Source organism: Dermacentor silvarum, chromosome 1 (genome assembly GCF_013339745.2).
Source record: "Dermacentor silvarum isolate Dsil-2018 chromosome 1, BIME_Dsil_1.4, whole genome shotgun sequence".
NCBI lineage: Eukaryota > Metazoa > Arthropoda > Arachnida > Ixodida > Ixodidae > Dermacentor > Dermacentor silvarum.
In genome coordinates, this window is record NC_051154.1 from 364,079,600 (window position 1) to 364,098,614 (window position 19,015).

A 19,015-nucleotide genomic window follows, 5' to 3' on the forward strand; every position below is an offset into this window, starting at 1 on the left:
TCATGTTGTCCATTTATATTGCAAACTTAAATATAGTCAGTTTTGAAGACAACTACATTTTGTTTCGTTCTTATAAAGTACTTTTGTTTCATTATATTCATAAATTTGCCTCACTATGAGCTAATTTCGCATTCAAAGGAGAGGGAAGCGTCGACACAAGGCAAACCCACCATGTGACATAGCACATTGTGGTTAGCATGCCAGTGTAAAAGCCAGGGAAAGCTTACAACAGCTGTGCTCCTGCTCCCGGAATACAAGAGGCTTCTGCATCAAGCTGCAGCATGCGTGGTCATCTTCCTCTCAAATAAGGCTATCTTTGACCCTGGAAGAAAGATTAGGCATACTGAGTATAAAATTTATCTCGGAACACAAGTGCTTTAGTAGGATTAAAGGGAAGTTGCCTTCACATAAAATTGTCTTGAAGTTTCTAACACAAATATATAACTGCAAAATAAAAAAGTTTACAAACTTTCATTAACTATGTATTTGTTTTGCTGAAATTGTGCCTGCTGTGAATCACATAAACCACCTCTGCAAGCATTTGTGTAGCTAGCATAAGGTATTTATTAAACTGCACTTAACTTCGAAAGCACTGTAATATTAAATGCACTAGAGGCACTTGCTTTGTGATCACTTTAGTAAGGTTTTCGCTTTACAAGAATATATATTTGCAATAACAATGTTTGTTTCCATATGGTCTTTCAACACTGTTATCTTGATATTCTAGGGTCCACAACCTGCGTTGTGCCTGCACCAAGGGCACATTGTCAGACAGGCAAGTCATTGTCTATATAACAATACAGGCGCTTTGCATTATGCAGTACTGATCCCGTTATGCTGTGGTCACCCAAGTCATGCATGCCCTGTACACTGACGGGACCTAAGATATTGTAGAGGAAGTTTTTTTTCACATGGGCGTCTAGTTCTTTGACGCAGCTCACAACTATTGCCTTCTTGCAGGACGTGCAAAACTCCCAGTAGAGTAGGCCACCATGCCAAGGGAATTGGGCCAGAGAGGTAAGTAATGTCCATGTTGTAGCTCGGAGCTTATGTTGCATTATGCAATGCTGAAGTGGTAGGACAACACGGCAGGCCAAACAACACGGCAGACCGGCAGATGTTTTGCGTGCTTGATGTTTGTAAGGGGTGCTAGTTTGAAGTGCAGCATTTTTGCTTAAGCTGCACTCTTTCAGTTTGCTAAGTCACACCATAAATGATCACATTGAATACACCTAGTATAGTAAATAGCTTTCAAATTCAAACATCTGTGAGGTACACCAAGAAAGTGCTTGAAATTTCCCATATTAATTCAGTGCCTAACTTTCCCAGTAAATATATTGCAGGTAGTTTAGTGTCACTAAGGAATTAAAAGCCACCAAGAAATTCGGGGATACATTTAATCTCGGGTGAGCAGAGAAACTAAAGAATATAGGCAACCGTCAGGTAAATGGCAGGTGTGTCTAGTTGATTAAGTGCAGTGATTGTCTGAATATGTTTATTCCTCAGAACCTGCAAGTGTAGGGAATCCTGGTGCTGCTGATTTACAATCTTCAACTGTCGAGGGCCGTGGTGCCACTGAATCGTTGCAGTCTTCAACTCCTCAGAGTAATACTGCTGCAGCATCGAGTTTTAAATTAGAAGACTTTGGTAAGGAATATTTGTATGTTGATTTGCTTGTACTTGATCTGTCTTCTGGTGTATGTATATCTTTTGGTGGTGTATGTGGCATTGTCGACATACTTGTAAGTGCAGCAATATTTTACAAACTAAACTCCTAGAAGGGAGTTGCAAGATGTTGATTGTGTATTGGTGGCTTAGGAACTTCAGACAGGGATGCAAAGGATAAGAGTACTAAGTCAAATTTTATGATTCATTTATTTCCCCCAGAAAGCTGGAATCCAAGTTCTTTATGTTTTGTGGGTATTACACTCGTTTAAGTTCAATAGTGTTGAGATATAGGCTTATTGGTATGTGATCATGGAGGCTTTTTGGTGTAGCGCAGCTAGTACATGGATATAGAGGAAGAACAAGACTGTCTGTCGATACTTTTATTTATCTGCGTCCGTGTAAGTTGCAATACACCAAAACAGCACCCGTTCAAGTGCTGGCTTTTTGAGAAAAAAAAAGGTTCTAAGCAGCTTTCGTGTATGTTTCATGCTTCCAATAGCATACTCATCTAAGCCAATTGTCAGTGAGGTGCTAGTGACATTAGTCTGTGCTGCTATGCATTCGTCTTGGGTTTGGCGTAGCTTTACAATGTTACAGAGATGCTTGTGCATAAGCAGTTGGCAAATGGCCCTCGAATGAATCATTTGATTTTTAGCCAGTCTGAAATAAAGCAGCTACTAGTGTTGAAACTCGGCGCAGTGGGTCAGTTACCGTATTTACTCGAATCTAGGCCGACTGATTCTAAGCCGACCCCCATAAAGTTCGAAGACCCCCCCCCCAAAAAAAACAAAAAACTTGCCTCGAATGTAGGCCGAACGAAAACGCGGGGGCAGCATTCGCAAAATGAAACGGCATTTATTACATATGCACATGCCGAGCTCATTCTATGTCACCATCACAGCTAGCCTCGTCGCTATCTTACTGCTGACATCTTCAAACAGTGCACTATATTCAGTATCATCAAGCGCATTAGAGATGTTGCACTTTTTGAAGGAGCGCACAATCAATTGTCATCCTCGTTGCGGCGCACACAAAAAGCATCTCCTTTGGCCCCTCCAACGAGTTCCGCCCGGCTTGAACGTTCCACAATGCCTCCCTACGGCTAGCACAACTACCGTATTAACTCGATTCTCACGCGCCCTCGATTGTAATGTGCACCCGGTTCCCGTGACGAAAAAAAATGTCCTTTACAGTACCGCTCACCTCATGCTTTCAAACAGAAATGCAACTGTCATTTGGAAAAACAGATTTCCTCCCGATGCACTGAAGTTTCGATGAATAAAAAAAAGTCGTAAGTTCGCCCGAAAGGTGATACATCGAATGCGATAGCAAATTAGTAGACCGCTATACGAAGTAAGGATAGCAGTTTTATCGGCCCTATGAAGTTGCAAACATTCGCTTACCAAGCACGGTGTCACGCGCACGACGTAACAAGCAAATCACGGTGTAACGTAACAAGCACGGTGTCACGCGCGCACAAGCAAGCTTGAACACATCTCGCTTGTTGACCGCAGAAATGAACTGTCAAAACGCTGAAGTGACGAATTGCGGTGAGCAAATTGACCTTCATACTAGCATGCCTCTCTTCAACGCGACGGCGAAAACACAGCGCGCGGCAGACTTTCCCCATCGCAGATTGCTTTCAGGATAGGGCCAAGGCGATCGTATCGCTGAAGTGGATCGTTGCAGATTACGTCCTGCTTCGGTCCACTGAAACCGTTTCGCATTGCTTTGCTGGCGAAAATCGGCTCCTCCTGTTTGCGCCAGTCCCGCTTGAAAGTTTCGGATTCTCCGAACACCCGTGATGCGGCCCGATTTCCGTCCGTCTCCGCACACATGATCACTTTCCTTTTAAATGCGGCATCATGATGAACTCGGTACTTCATGCTGATAGAGCACATGCAGAGAATGTGAACGTTAGAAAGCGGCACTATAGTGGCATCGCCTGTTTGGTGCCATTAACGCCACACCGCTCGCGCGCCGGTACTACACACTACCGATACGACACAGGTCAAAATGGCGACGGCCCTCGTGTACTTCAGTTGGCTACTGGCGCGGCTAGTAGCGGCTGCGATACTGACTTTTTTAGATGGCACTAACTGTGCACCATATTTATCAGTCTCAGTTAAAAACTCGCGTTTTTTTTAATCCTCGAATCTAAGCCAACCCTAGAGTTTCGTATATGATTATTTGAAAAAACTATCGGCCTAGATTCGAATAAATACGGTAGCTAAAACGTTCCACTGTTGAGCACGAGGTTGCGGGATCGAGTCGCGACCGCGGAAGCCGCATTTCAATGGAGGCGACATGCAAGAATGCCCGTGTGCTTGCGTTGTAGTGCACATTAAAAAACCCCAGGTGGTCCAAATTAATCCGGAGCCCTCCTGTACCTCAACAGTGTGTCTCATAATCAGAACTGGTTTTGGCACGTAAAACCCCAGAGAGGACTGATTTTTAAGCATGGTTCGTTGGAACAATTTTTTTTTCTGGGGTGTAATTGCAGTAATTTCCATGTACGTCCCTTGTAGTTTACCGAGCTCTTACCCTCAGTACAAGTGAATCTGCCGCATCCTTCTGTCACAGGTGCTTGTGAGTAGATGTTTCAAGTTCCAGCCTTGGCAAGAAAAATAACACTGGAAGCAGATTGAAATAGCAGCTGGCTTGATAGAGATCATATTGTCACCGGGTCATGCACTCATTCTTCTGAAGATACCGTATTTACACGATTGTAGGTCGACCCATTTTTTCAAATTTGGCAATCCAATGTTCGGGGGTCGACTTAGAATCGAAACCAAACCGTGTACCGCTAGTAACGGCAAGAGAAACGAGAAATCAGAGGTGCTACGGCGTGGTTACAACTTTGCACCTACGTTTTTATGGTTACGGTAGAAGCGGAGCGTAATAATTTACTGTATTGCATACATTTTGATTGCGCGCACCACGAGCGCACGGCTCTTGTGGGAGCATCGATCATGGAAGAGCCACCGTTTAGGGGGTATTGGTAGATGACGGAAGAGCCGCCGTTCGGGGGTATTGGTAGCTGGCGGAAGAGCCGCCGTTAGGGGGGTATTGGTAGTTGGCGGAAGAGCTGTCATTTGGGGGGTATTAGTAGTTGGCGGAAGAGCTTTTCTTTCAGATACGATTGTTTTCGACGGCCGCTCGCAACTGTCACTTCTGCTGTTGTGCTGAATCGTCGCGCCTGTCATGAGTGCCAAGAACTTTCGGCGCTTGTTCTCAGCAGCGTTCAAACGGGCTGCTATCCTCCATGTTGAGGAAACTAACAACTGCGCAGCGGGACGCAAGTCTGGCTACTGTGTGCGGTTGTGTCCTCTCTGCGTGGAGGGCTGTTCCACGCAATGTCGTGGTGCGGTCGTTCGCGAAGTGTGGACTTACTTTTGATGACGACGTGCTGTGGGACCGCAGCAGCTATGACGGCAGCAGTACCAGTGAGGTCAACTCTAGTGACGATGAGTAGTCTTAGCAACCCCATCAATAAATATCCCTTGTGTGAAATGCACTCGCGTGGTTTTTTTCCCCCCCCCCCCCCATTTTTTTTGAGACATGCAATTTTAGGGGGGTTGACCTACATTAGAGTCGACTTACAATCGTGTAAATACGGTACAACCACCACAGCAATGCCTGCACTTTTTAAATCTGTTTGAATGATTGATTGAAGGTAAGCAGTCATTAATTAGGGTATGCATCGAACTTTTGTTACACATGCAGCCTGTGGAGTGAAGTGAGATGAAAATTTGTGGTACGTTTAGAGCCTGGTAGAGTTGCTTGAAGCCTTAATTTCTGAAGCTGCTTAGCTCACTCAAAATATGTGATAAATTTGTGTTTGTTCTGCAGAGTCTCTGGAAACCTCGGCCACCTCACTAGTGGGAGATATAGGTAAGAAATGCTGTGCTACTGCTAATGTTGTGAAGCAGCATTGTTCAACTGATTTGATTTGATTATCTTGTGTGGAACCTAGCTCAGTGCAAAAATTTGAAAGCTTTGTGTTCCTTGTGCGAGTAGGAAATACATGTTAGTCATCATCATAATAAGCCTTTCAGTTTAGATGCCTGGACAGCCTCTCGTACTAATGCCCAGTTCGCACTGGTCCCTCCTCAGCCAAATCCATTTTATGCTTGAATATTTCCCAATCTCATTATTCCAATCCATGGCACTCGGGAGAATGAAAAATGATGCGGCAGTAGCATTGATCCGGACACCGCACCGCCAATAAGGGAATGGCCACATTACCCTATATGTCGCCATCAAATCGTACTTAAAGCACATTTTAACACAAACCATTCCGTGACTTTTACAAGGTACATTCCTGCAGGTAAGTTCCTGTCTTGCCTTGTTTGGAGCCTTTTTCACAAGTTGTCTAGTGGTGGTACTTGAACCAAGGTCATACAGGGCAACAGCCTGATGGTATATGCATTATGCTACAGGCGCGTGCATGACATGACAGCATAGCAACCTACGACACTTCTTCACATGTGCAAGCTATTGCTTTAAAATGCTTGGCATATGTCGCATTGCATAGCAAGTTTCTTTCCATCATGCAAGAATGTACCACGTGGTCCTTCCCTTGTGGAAGCTAGTGCATGCTGTGATATTGCGCGGCTCTGATGATTGGCTCAGTTTATCCATCTGCGAGGTTAGCCTTGGCCATACCTGAAGTTGAATGTTTCATCACTGGAGAACAAGAAATCAGTTGTCATGCCATCCCTTGCTGTTGCCACAAACACACATCACGTAATTGCTAGCCCTACACAGACATGTTGCACCATCTTCATGGAATCCCAATTATGCTTGGCAGCTCTAAAGTTGTTAGACAAGTTGGTTGATACTGGAAGCGCGCCATGATGGCATAGTGGTTTTGGTGTTGTGCTGCTAAGTTCCGAGGTTCTGGAATAAAATCCCAGCGGCAGTGTCTACATTTCAATGAGGGTGAAATGCAAGAACACCCATGTACCAAGCACTGTGTGCACATTTAAGAACCCAAGATGGTCAAAACTAACCCAGAGTCCCCTGGGCACTACAGCATGCCTCACAATCAAATCGTGGTTTTGGCATGTAAAAAACCCTACAATTTAATTTTTTTCATGCTTGACGGTGGCATGACATTGCACGGCAAATAAGACGCAAACAGAAGGTGGGGCAGAACGGGCAATACACTTGCTACTGATTTATTAGTCTATGCAGGCATGTTCTTTTTCTGGTCTTGTAGGGGCTGTGATAAACCAATTGCAGGCGGCACCTATGCTGTCCTGTGTGTTCTTTGTTTTATTTAGCACTACATTAGTGTCCTTAATATGCTGTATGGCTAGTCAACTGCGTAATGCTTTGCATAACATTGATCCCTGCAGTGTGTGAGATCTGTATAATTTTCATTCGAACACTGAACATTGGTCGCCCCAGCGGTCGTAAAGAACAGGGCACAAAGGACAGGAAATTTATCTACTTGAGCATCCTCGGGCTTCTAAAGGGCAAGCTTCATGAATTTATTTATCCGTTAGGCCCTGAGGATGTGCGATTTCCATTTTCTTATTGTATGAAAAATTTTTAACTTCTCTTTGTTCATTTATTGTTTATAAAAAATGTTGACTTGGTAGGTTAAATACTCTGCTGACTTCAACTGTTTCCATTTTCTTACCATTCTTTCTGTTACTTTAATAGAGTGTTATTTATTTGTTCTATGCATTATATTATTTAGTTCTAGGAATTATATTATGACATTGTCTTTTGAAACAATTTATTTATTCTTCTTTGCAGTGTTTCTAACTGGTCTGTTGAAAACCTCTTTTTTATAGGGAGGCCGGGGTTGAACTTTGTTTAGAGGACAATGCCTCGGAAGAGTTTGTCATAGGCTCCAGAAGGGATGACGGAAAGGTAATCGCACCAAAGTTATTGGCTTTAGATATTGCCTGAATGTGGTCACAAAGCCACATATTGAGCTGCAGCTTGAACGAGCTTAATTGTTTCTGTGACAGCTCGCACGCATATGTTTGACAGCCGTACATGTCAAGCACCAGTATCATTCTTTGTTCTGTTTACTGACATAACATTTAGGTCTTAATTTAGAAAGAAATCAATAAAGGTGTGTACTATCTCAGGCCAACCAACGTGCTGGTCACCAAGACCAGCACATGTATCAGTGGTTTGTTAGTCAATTTTCGTGAGAACTTGTAAACAAACTATCTCTAAGAAGCAAGTCTTCATTTTGGGTGCAAAAGTGATCCTTTTGTGCATTCAAGGAAATCTGGCATGACACTGTAGTGACGCGGTTGACAGCTAGCTGCCTGATAAAGCAAAAAAAAAAAGTGGGATAGACCTGTCACTGTCTCTAATTTGCAAGTGATGATTTCTTTGTGTAATGCAGGTGTATGCAGGCTGTGGCTCCTGGATAAATGAAAAAGCCTGGGGATGTTTGTTCAGCGCTTCTACAGACTCTATGTTCTGTAGAAGTGCTGCTACTGTATTTTGGACCCCCGAACAACTGAAAACCAGGAGTGTCACTGGAACACTTTCGAACAAGGCACGGCATCTTGGCTACACTGAGGCAAAGCCAGCGCTGGCACCAGAGAAAGTATCTTCTCTAAAGGGTATATATCTTTCTCCTGTGGCCTTTAGAAAGTTTACATAATGATCTTCTGCATGTTTTCCTTTTTTTTATCATGGGGTTTTATTTTAGAGAAAATGTTGGCACGTTAATTTTGCTTAATCGCCTTTTAAGTTCCAGCATTGTGAATGATGGAAACAAATTTTAGCTGTTATTTGGACATGTGATACTGGATTCAGTATTTTTTCAGTAAAAAGAAAGCTGAAGGTTGCTGTAATAGCATTATTGTTACGATGATCTTTCAGCAGATAGTACTTGTCTGACAATTGTTTGCCATATTTTGCTAATACTAAATTTCTGACCACAATTTTGCACAACGCAAGTTGCCATCACAGGTGCGTCACCGAAGGTAGTGCAGCAGCATGCTGCACTCGGATAGTTAGCCATATCTTTATTTCTCATCAATGTAGGTATACTAAGATGCTCATTATAATCAGGTGTTAACAGTGCTCATGCATCACTGGCAGTAGGTGTAATAGCTATGTTACATCGATGCTTCATAGTAAATGTAGAGTATTCAAGCACAATACTGTTACACATGACCATGTATGGGAACAGCAGCGTCGTGCAGAACAATTCATAGAACACAAATTTTTTGAAACAGGAAATCAGTTCATGCATTCCCGACCAATAGCAACTTCCTTGTAAACTAAATTTGACTTTGCCCACATATTACCCATGGAGTAGTAATAAAGAACTGTGCTTAATTCTGTGTCTTTTTTGAAGCTAATAATTCACTTCCTATGCAGCATTGTTCGCCATTTACATGGGTGACATGCCAAAGGAGGTGTCAGACAAGAGAATGAAGGCGGCCGAAAACACTTGTCGCAGAAGCTCGGCGATATGCAGCGGTGGTGAACTCTGCGAATGCATGTTGAAATAAACTAGCTTGAGCCTTCAGGTTCCACATGTCGCATCAATGCCTACTCTCATGCTATGCCGAACATAAGCTGTGATGTCCTGCAAATTTGTTGCCTTTTCGACCCTCTTGTTGCAGCTCGCAAAGAAAGAGTAATAGGGCACTAACAAGATGACATAGGATGGGACAAGCTCAATCACAAGTGTGTTGCCCATTGTGTCCTTGTCTTGTCTTTGCCCTTTTACTCTTCTGCCTGTGCCTTTTAGTTGTAAACGTTACATGCGTGCTACAAATAAGACAGACTGTGCTAAAGCTGCATCAACCAGAGCTGTGGTCAATGCAGGTACTGGGAGGATTTTTGTAAACTTATTTATTACCCAAGGATATTGTTGCATCTCTTCTAACTAGTCGCAATTGATTGTGGTATAAAAGTTCCTCTAAAGTGCCTCAGAAAGGCTGGCCTACGTTTCGATAGGTGGACCTACTTTTGGGTGACCAGGTGGGAACTAACAAATTGGCCTGTTACGAGAGTGATTTTTTTTTTGCAGACTACCTGACTATGCTTGTTATCTCTGTCACACCTGTGTTTAAATCGGCTAGTGTATATATAATATAGCCCTATTTGTTATGTGGCAGCGGCTAGGTTATATAGTTTTTTTTAATCTATATTCTGGCTTCTGTTTTACCTGTAAAGTTCAGCCGGTATTATATATTCTAGTCAGTTTTTATTTTTGTTTTGTGCATCCTGTAGCATTCATTAGATCTTGCTATAACAACAAAGTACTTGTATAATAATGACAGTGGTGGAACAGCTGCGGCAAGAGCATTCTGTGTTGCCACCCTGCTACAATATGGCATTTTAGTGGTACATTGCACTTAGCCTTTGCCAAAGAAAGTGGAAGAATGAAAGCTTTATTCCATTCATGCTGTCTCGCCAGTAAAGCTTAAACAAAACTAAGTCTATTATCATCTTGTATTTCTGCTAATATTGCTTTGTATGAGATATGCTCGATGCTGCACAAGAAGCATACCCTTCCAACCCTCTTTGATTTTTTTGAAAAGTTCAATATTTTTGGATCTTTCTATGATTTTACAAATTTGTGGTGTTTTACGCAAGATGAGGTTGTGAAATAATTATAAACGTGTTGAAAAGTAGGGCGGCGCAAGATGCCATAAACAAAGGTATATTTGCTTAGCTAAGCAAGTTTATTCAGTACAGTTCCCGAAACAGTTGAGGTCAGCGAAAGCAAACTCGGTGAAAAAGAAAGTCAGTATGTCATAAAAACGCACTGTTTATCAGTCATTTGCCACTGCATGTGCTCTGCATTCATTTATTGTTAGTCCATATGCATTTTGCAAAAGTGTGTACTGAGGGAAAATATGAAAATGCATGCCATTTACCCTCTACCGTCCTCGTGATATTAAGCTGACAGGTACGCAAACGTGCCTATCGCTGCGCCAGATCAGTTTTTTGCCTCGCTGAGATCTACGCCAAAATGTAAAATGGACTGTTCCGCCACACTAATTCGTTTCTTGTGTTATCTTTCCTTGGCTATTGTTATCATTAAAAGTTTTCGGTTAGTACAGGAAGCTTAGTGCGGCTGTCTTTCATATTGACTCGTTGTTATTGAAAGATTACTACTCAGTAATGAAGCATTTAGTACAATTATTTTCTCATTTGAATGTCTCTAATCTGTAAGCCAGCATTCTTGCCCACATTTAATAATGTGTTTTTTTTCCCTGCAGTTCTGTTTAAGTGCCCTTTATGTAACAACATAAATGGTGCACTTTTTAAATTAAGACTGTATATTCTGCCTTAAATGTTTTTTATTTTGCCATCTGCTTCAAAAGGGGAGGCAGCTGCTCCAGAATTTGCCTCAAGAAAGTTGGTCTTTCCAACTGCCCCATTCTTCAATGACCGAACTGCTCTCGTCCACTGCAAATAAAGCTTGATTTTGAAGCTCCCACTGCAAATAAAGCTTGAATTGAATGGTGGAATGTGCACATGCCTGCCCATTGACTGCTGTACCAACTGGTTGAGACGTTCAGAATAAAAATGCTAGTCCAGCCTGCTTAGCAGCCATGCAAATACATATTACAATTGATCAAATCAATTATACGTTAGTGGGCCATTAACCGCCAAACTGGTAGACCGGTAGACTTGTAGGCCGGTAGACTTGTAGACTTGTAGACATGTAGACTTGTAGACTTGTAGACTTGTAGACTTGTAGACTTGTAGACTTGTAGACATGTAGACTTGTAGACATGTAGACTTGTAGACCTTCAAGGTCCGAAATTACGTATAGCCAACAGACATGTAAGCCTGTAGCTTGATGGAATTTTTGACTGGGTAAGGTATATAATACATTATTACGACACTATCAAAAATTAGAACGACGTTTTAATATGTTCGACTACTTTGAATGAGGGCTTGATGTTCTTTTACAGTAATACCCAGTTAATTCAAAACTATAAAAACTGTAAAACATTTCTATGTAAGAGATGTTTCGAGATAGCCGAATTCTCAAAAATAAAAGCGTAGGCACCGCTGTAAAGCCAACATGAGGCCTTTCCAATATGGCGCCGGTTACGGCCGTCTTCCTCACAAAAGCTCAATGTACCTGGAGCGGAACTTCTAATAGATGATTTTTGCGATGTTATGTGCGACCCAGCAACCGACTGGTCGGTCGTATATAGGCAACGGCGAACCTCGCACATATAAGCGCGAACGCAGATGCATGTTGACACCGTGTTCGAAACTGAAACCTGCTTATAACGTGACCACCACCAGCGAAGCCACGCACAACAATAGACCTCTCCCGCTTTGCAAACAGCCTGACGTCACTGTGCCGCGCCTCCGAAGCGTGCGCTGCTTGGCAAAAAACGTTCGTGCGACCTGTTCTCTCTCCATAAAAGCGCTGCTTGTATATGAACTACCGCGATCATAAGTCCGGCATATCGCTATTTTTAGAAGTGAAAGCATTTACGAACTGTGCTTAGGAAGTATAATGGTCCCCGTTGTACCGGTGCAACAACGTAGCGTTGTTGCCGAGGGCATGGTTCCCGTAAGTCAGCGTGTGGTGATTATGTAAAAGTGTGCCTCCTCCGTAGATCAAACTTCCACAAAAATGTATTACTCCTCAAAAACGAATATTTTATCACAGATGGTCACATTTTCGTGGTGACAAAGCAATACTTCGCTAAATGACTGGTCTTCGAACACAAATTTATATTGCATTGTCGTGAATGCACTGATTTGCGCGCCATTTACACTGTAGCTTTAAACGATATACAACATGAACTTCGACTAGAACTACATGGCGGCTCAGTAGAGCCACACAAAGTAGCGGCGCCTTAATTCAGATGAGGAAGAAATGCAGAAAAACTTATTATCCTGCTTTAGGAGCATGGTAAGATACCCTAGGTGGACAAAATTAATCCGGAGCCTTTCGTTACACTGTCCAACATAAGCCGCTGTGCAGCTTAGGAATGTTAAACACCACAATTTAATTTCAATTGTTAGTTTGGTCATCCGAATGTACGTAATCCATTGCGCGGTAACTTCGCTGTGTCTGCTGCCTCCTTTGCTGCTCTCAACTTTACAAGACCCAACTTTTGATTGTTTATGTGCATCATCACGGCATAAGGCCCGTGCCATGAAGGTAAATACACCAATAACGAAAAAAAAAGAAAGTTCAGTTTTACTTAAGACCCGTGAGATCTGCGTGAAATCGCGATAATTTCAGTGGTTTGCCTTTTGGGTATTCCCCGTGATTAAATGTATAGACGCAGCTTCGGCAGTGGTCAAGACGTCGTAGGAGCTCATTTGTTGCCATACCTCTCAGTCGATAATTTATGCTCAAACGAAGGGTTTTTTTTGTTGTTTTTGCACACAGCGCGGATGGCCCCGAAATACATGCGCTCACGTATCAACGAATCTCATTCATTCTCACCTGTTCAATAAATACGGGTCCTGAAGTTCTATCAGCGCCTGATCACTTCGACTGGTTTTATTACACGTACGCAACACGCGTCCACAGTCTCGTAAGCGAGATGCATTGCTAATCGCGTTGTACAACACACGCACGCGCACAAACAAACACGCACACAAACAATGTGGTCCGTTTCCCTACGCAAAGGTAAGCCGATATCATTGCTGTTCTCGCTGTACACTTTACCACAACAAATGTGGCACACATCCATGGAAATGTCGATATTCTTCATTGGACAATCAATCGCGGACCACCACCACGGGGCTCACGTTCCCAAGTAAAAAAGCCCAGCGTCGCCACATTTTAATCACGCAGTTTACCACACGCCGATGTTCTCCGACACACATTACTGCTAATTTGGCTGGCAAGACAATTGTGGAGGTTAACGCAGAAATAATAAATAAATAAATGTCGCAGTTTCGCCTGAAAGGCGAATCATTCATTGCGATGGCAAATTAGTAGAGAGCTACTCGGAGTAGGGATAGTAGTTTTATCGGCTGCATAAACTTGGGACACATTCGCTCACTAACTGAATTAACATGCCTGGTGTCAGCGCGCACAAGCAAACGTGAATAGATCCCACTCGATGACCGTAGACAACCACTGTCAAAACGCTGGCAGCAAGCGCAGCCACAGCAGCGAGCGAAGGTTCGTGCGGTCTATCGCTTCAACGGAAACTGAGCGGCGAATGCACAGTGCATACAAAGATCAGAGCCGTGTGGAGATAGCTTTTAAGAGACGGTGCCGGCGACCGCCACTGCCGGGCAAAGTACAAGCGCAGTTGGCAGAGTAAAAGCTGCCCCCCCCCCTCCCGCACTGCCTTCCCGCTTTCTTGCTTTCGCGTGGGAGATTGAGTGACCACTTCCCCTTTTGCCCGGTTGCAAAATACGCATTTGGTGCCGCCGCACAGCGTCGCCCCACCTCCCTCCCTCCCATACCCCCACGGCCTTTCGCGTGACGGTCGCGTTTGCCTTCCGCCGTGCGTTCGGTGTCCGTGATAGCGCACGTCCCCCGCGCGCTTTCACTCGCCCATACGGCGCGCTGCGCCGATTTTATCGCCCTTGGACTTTATACGGAACCTCACGGCGACGACGGCGACGCCGACGGCAGAAATCCGGTTGAAGTGTCCATATAATTGCTATCGCAATAAACACGCGTCCACGTTGCGGCCACCTACACCAACTACACGTGAGTGCACTACGCAGGAAGCCGGCGGCGGATGTTTTTTGCCAGCCAGGGTCACCGCACGTGCGCCGCTGACATCACGCTGTGACGTCGCCGATGCGGTGTGACGTATCCCAGGAGGTCTATTGCCTCCGGGCATCGAGACACTGCCGAGCATAGCGTGTCTGGCGTGTTTACAACTGGTGGCGGATCACGCCGTCACTTGTAACGCGTGACAGACAGTTCACGCGTATAGACATTTCCCGACCTCACCTTGCATTGTCCAAGTTTAGGAACAGCATTTGTAGTTCTCAAGCACGAAGTGCTTCTTCGCTCAAACATGATTTCGTCAAATGGGCCACAGTACAGCAGTGTATAAACATTACGAATAAAATAAAGCGCAGCACTGCAAAACGAATTATAAATGCAAGTAAATATTGACGCTACAGCGAGTTTGGAACTACAACTGGTGCTAGTAACAGGATTTCTCGTAAAATTTAGCGGCACCAGCCTAAATTCCGCGACGTTATTCCGAAAATGTTAAAAAAATTCACCGACGATTAGGGTACTCCCTAAGGCGAATTTTGAGCGCAGATCTTTAGGCGGTTTGAATTCACGATATATTATGGCAAAGAATGATTATGAACGACAGGGTCCTCTCGGCGGCGGCACCGAGCCTCTGCTCGGGCAGCTCGTTTAGCAGCAGCCGCAGACATAGCATTTCAACCGTTTGCCTCGCTCATTATTCGGGAAGGAAGTGTGAACACAGGAATGCGTGGCTCTCGTGGAACGCATTTTCTAGTGGCGGCGGCGCAGGCCAAGTAACGCATACGCTGTGGGTCCAGATCCCACGCCAGCGCTTTGTTTCCACATATGGTATCGGTATTTTCAGGCATGCAGTGACGCCGGACATCGGCAAAAATACATTGCCGAGAGCTATTGGGGCTATACTAGTCCAGGTGCAACCAAATTAGGAAGGGCCACTAGGCTTCAACAATGTCACTCCTATACCAGAACAGGAATTGGCCTTTCTGGTGCAGTATTCGGTAAATACCTCCCTCATGACTCCTGCAATTAACCAATGGCCCTCAGTCCCCAGCGGCTGCGGAGCGCCTGAACAAGGCGTGGTCAGACCTGCGACGCGGCAGAGGGTGCTAAGAATTACTGGGTTCCGCCAGGCCGCCACTGGAAACTGAGCCTGGCAACGTTCAACACAAGAACCCTTTCGAGTGAGGCTACCTTAGCAGGGCTATAAGGCACTGCCTGGGATATTATTGGTCTTACTGAGGTTAGAAGAGCCGGTGAGGTTTATACAATGCTCGCAAATGGCCACGTCCTCCGCTACAGAAGTCTTCCAGATAAGAGAGAATTTGGGGTAGAAGTTCATAGTCCATATGGACATAGCGGGCAACATTGATTAATTGTACAGCATTAATGAAAGGGTAGTTGTAATAAAGTCGTAATAAAATTGTCGTAATAAAATAGGAGGAATAGAATAAAGGTAGTACAAGCCCACGACCCAACCTCAACTCACGATGATGAAGAAATATATCAGCTTGATGAGGATGTTGAATTAGCGATGAGAAAGATGCAAACTCAGTATACTGTAGTCATGGGCGACTTAAATGCAAAAGGGGAGAAAAGCAGGTTGGTGAGCAAGGAATTGGCAACTATGGCATCCGTTCTAGAAACCCTAGAAGAGAGATGTTGGGAGAATTCGCGGAAAAGAATAGGCTCCGAATAATCAATACCTTCTTCAGGAAGCGCAGCAACAGGAAGTGTACCTGGAAAAACTCTAATGGAGAAACAAGGAATGAAATAGATTTCATACTCTCTGCCGATCCCAGCATAGTGCAGGATGTAGAAGTGTTAGGTAGGGTAAAGTGCAGTTAGTGAAGTCTAGGATTTCTCTCAATTTGATGAGAAAAAGAATAAAATTGGTCGAGAAGAAACAGGCCAACCTAGACGCAGTAAAGGTAAAAGCAGATCAATTCAGACTGGTGCTCGCAAACAAATATACAGCTTTAGAACAGGAAGATGAAGACAACATAGAAGTAATGAATGAAAGCATAACTAGGCTGATCGCAGAAGTAGCAGTTAAAGTGGGAGGTAAGGCACCAAGGCAACCAGTAGGTAAGCTCTTCCAAGCAACAAAGGACCCAATAAACAAGCGGCAAAACATGAAAGTGTCAAACTCGAGAGATCAGATAGAATTCACTGAACTGTCGAAACTTATCAACAAGAAGACAGCAAGGCATATCCGAAATTATAACGTGGAAAAGATTGAGGAAGCAGTAAAGTATGGACGTAGCATGAAATCAGTCAGAATAAAACTTGGCATAGGACAAGGCAAGATGTATGCACTGAAAGAAAAGCAGGTTAAAATCATCGATGACATAGTAAGAGCAGCGGAAGAATTTTATACTAACCTGTACAGTGCCCAGAGCAGCCAAGCTACTTTCATTCGAAATAGTGATGAACAGGAAACAGAGGCTCCTTCTAAAAATAGCGATGAAGTTAGAAGGGCCATGAAAGACATGACCAGAGGAAAAGCAGCTGGAGAAGATGGAATAACAGTTGATTTAATCAAGGATGGAGGAGATATTATACTTGAAAAGCTTGCGGCCCTTTATACGCAATACCTCCAGACTACAAGTGTACCAGAAGGCTGGAGGAACGCCAACATTATACTCATCCATAAGAAGGGAGACGTTAAAAAGTGAAGAATTATAGACCCGTTAGCTTGCTCTCAGTATTGTATAAAATATTCACCAAGATAATTTGCAATATAATCAGGGCAACACTGGACTTCAGTCAACCAAGGGAACATACTGACTTCAGGAAGGGGTATTCTACGATGGATCATATCCATGTCGTCAATTAGGAAAATAAAGAAATCCGCAGAGTGCAATCAACCTCTCTATATGGCTTACATAGATTATGAAAAGGCATTTTATTCAGTAGAGATACCAGCATTTGTACAGGCATCGCGTAATCAAGGAATACAGAAGGGATATGTGAATATCTTGGCAAATATCTGCAAACATTCCACAGCTACCGTGGTTCACCACAAAAAAAGTAGAAAGTTACCTATCAAGAAAGGGTTCAGGCAAGGAGACACAACCTCTCGAATGCTACTCCCTGCATGCTTTCAAGCTCTTGGAGTGGGAAGGCTTAGGAGTGAGGATCAACGGCGACCATCTCAGCAACCTTCGGTTTGCAGATGACATTGTCCTATTCAGCAACAATGGAGACTAAAACAACAAATGATTGAGGACCTTAATCGAGAAAGTGTAGGAATTGGGTTGAAGATCAATATGCAGAAGACAAAGATAATGTTCAATAGCCTGGAAAGGGAATAAAAATTCAGGATTGCCAGCCAGCCGCTAGAGCTTGTAAAGGAGTATGTTTATCTAGGTCACAGCGGACCCTGATCATGAGAAAAAAATTTAGAGTAGAATAAAATTGGGTTGGAGGGCATACGACAGGCATTGCCAAATCCTGACTGGAAGTTTGCCACTGTTGTTGAAAAGAAAAGTGCACAATGATTGCATTCTACCGGTGCTAACATATGGGGCAGGAACTTGGAGCAAGGGATCTCGAGAACAGGCTAAGGACCTCACGAAGAGCGATGAAATGAAAAATGTTAGGCATAACATTAGGAGACAAGAAGAGAGCGGGGTGGATCAGAGAGCAAATGGGGATAGCCAATATTCTAGTTGAAATTAAGGAGAAAAAATGGAGCTGGGCAGGCTATGTAATGCGTCGGATGGATAACCGGTGGACCATTATAGCTACAGAATGGATACCAGGAGAAGGGAAGCGCAGTCTAAGACGGCAGAAAACTAGGTCAGCTGATGACGTTACGAAATTTGCAGGCGCAAGTTGGGATCAGCTAGCACAAGACAGGGGTAATTGGAGAGCACAGAGAGAGGCCTTCGTCCTGCAGTGAACGTAAATATAGGCGGATGATGATAATGATGACATGGGGCAGACTGGCTGGCACCTCAGCATGTGTCTAGGAGGAGACCATGATTCACTCAAGGGACCAGCATGTTCGTCCCATATAGCCATGCATTAGCGCGACTGGGCCTGGGCGCCGGATTTAGATTGTGCATCAGTTTTGTTCACCTACAGAAACCAAGTGACCCACCAAATCAGTGAGGAATACCATATAAAAAACGGGAAAACATGTGTCAGCCAGCGCTCACTATGACTGTGTGACAAAGAGGTATTCTCTCTAAATGACAAGGAATGGCAATCACTCTGTGCTCATTGATTAAAAAGCGTCAAATGTCTTGAGCAAGAAAGCCGGCGTCTGGCGTTTGCAGCAGCAAAACGGCAGGTAAATTCCCATTTTCTGTGACACCACGTCACGAGCGCACCTCGACGGAGCAGAGGGAACGAAAGGTAACACCTGCTGCCCCGTTAGCGCGCAAGGTGTTGCGTGAAGGGAGAGGGCATGGCCGCGACGTCACCCTCACTTCCGCTCTCAGCGACCTGTGTTATCCGTGCGTTAATTGCCAGCGCAAGCTCTCAACTGAGTTTCAACTGGGCCTCGGCTAGGCCAAATGAAAGCGTGTCAAGAGGCTCAACGCGCTCGTTTGCCCGCAAGGAGTTCATAACTCGAAGGACCGCTCAGCGGCGTTCAATTGGACATCAATGCTTTCGCATTCAAGACGCTTAGCAAGTGCTTAGGTGTGCTCGGACTTGTCA

General features: G+C 44.1%; 1 long non-coding RNA gene across 1 annotated transcript; it reads left to right on the forward strand.

The window, feature by feature from the left end:
• The first annotated feature begins 1,517 nt into the window (after positions 1-1,517).
• LOC119454007 (uncharacterized) lies at positions 1,518-9,189 on the forward strand. The gene is made up of 5 exons (XR_005192527.2): positions 1,518-1,647; positions 5,521-5,562; positions 7,476-7,554; positions 8,045-8,267; positions 9,034-9,189. It is a non-coding gene; the product is annotated as an uncharacterized LOC119454007 (long non-coding RNA).
• The last annotated feature ends 9,826 nt before the right edge of the window (positions 9,190-19,015 follow it).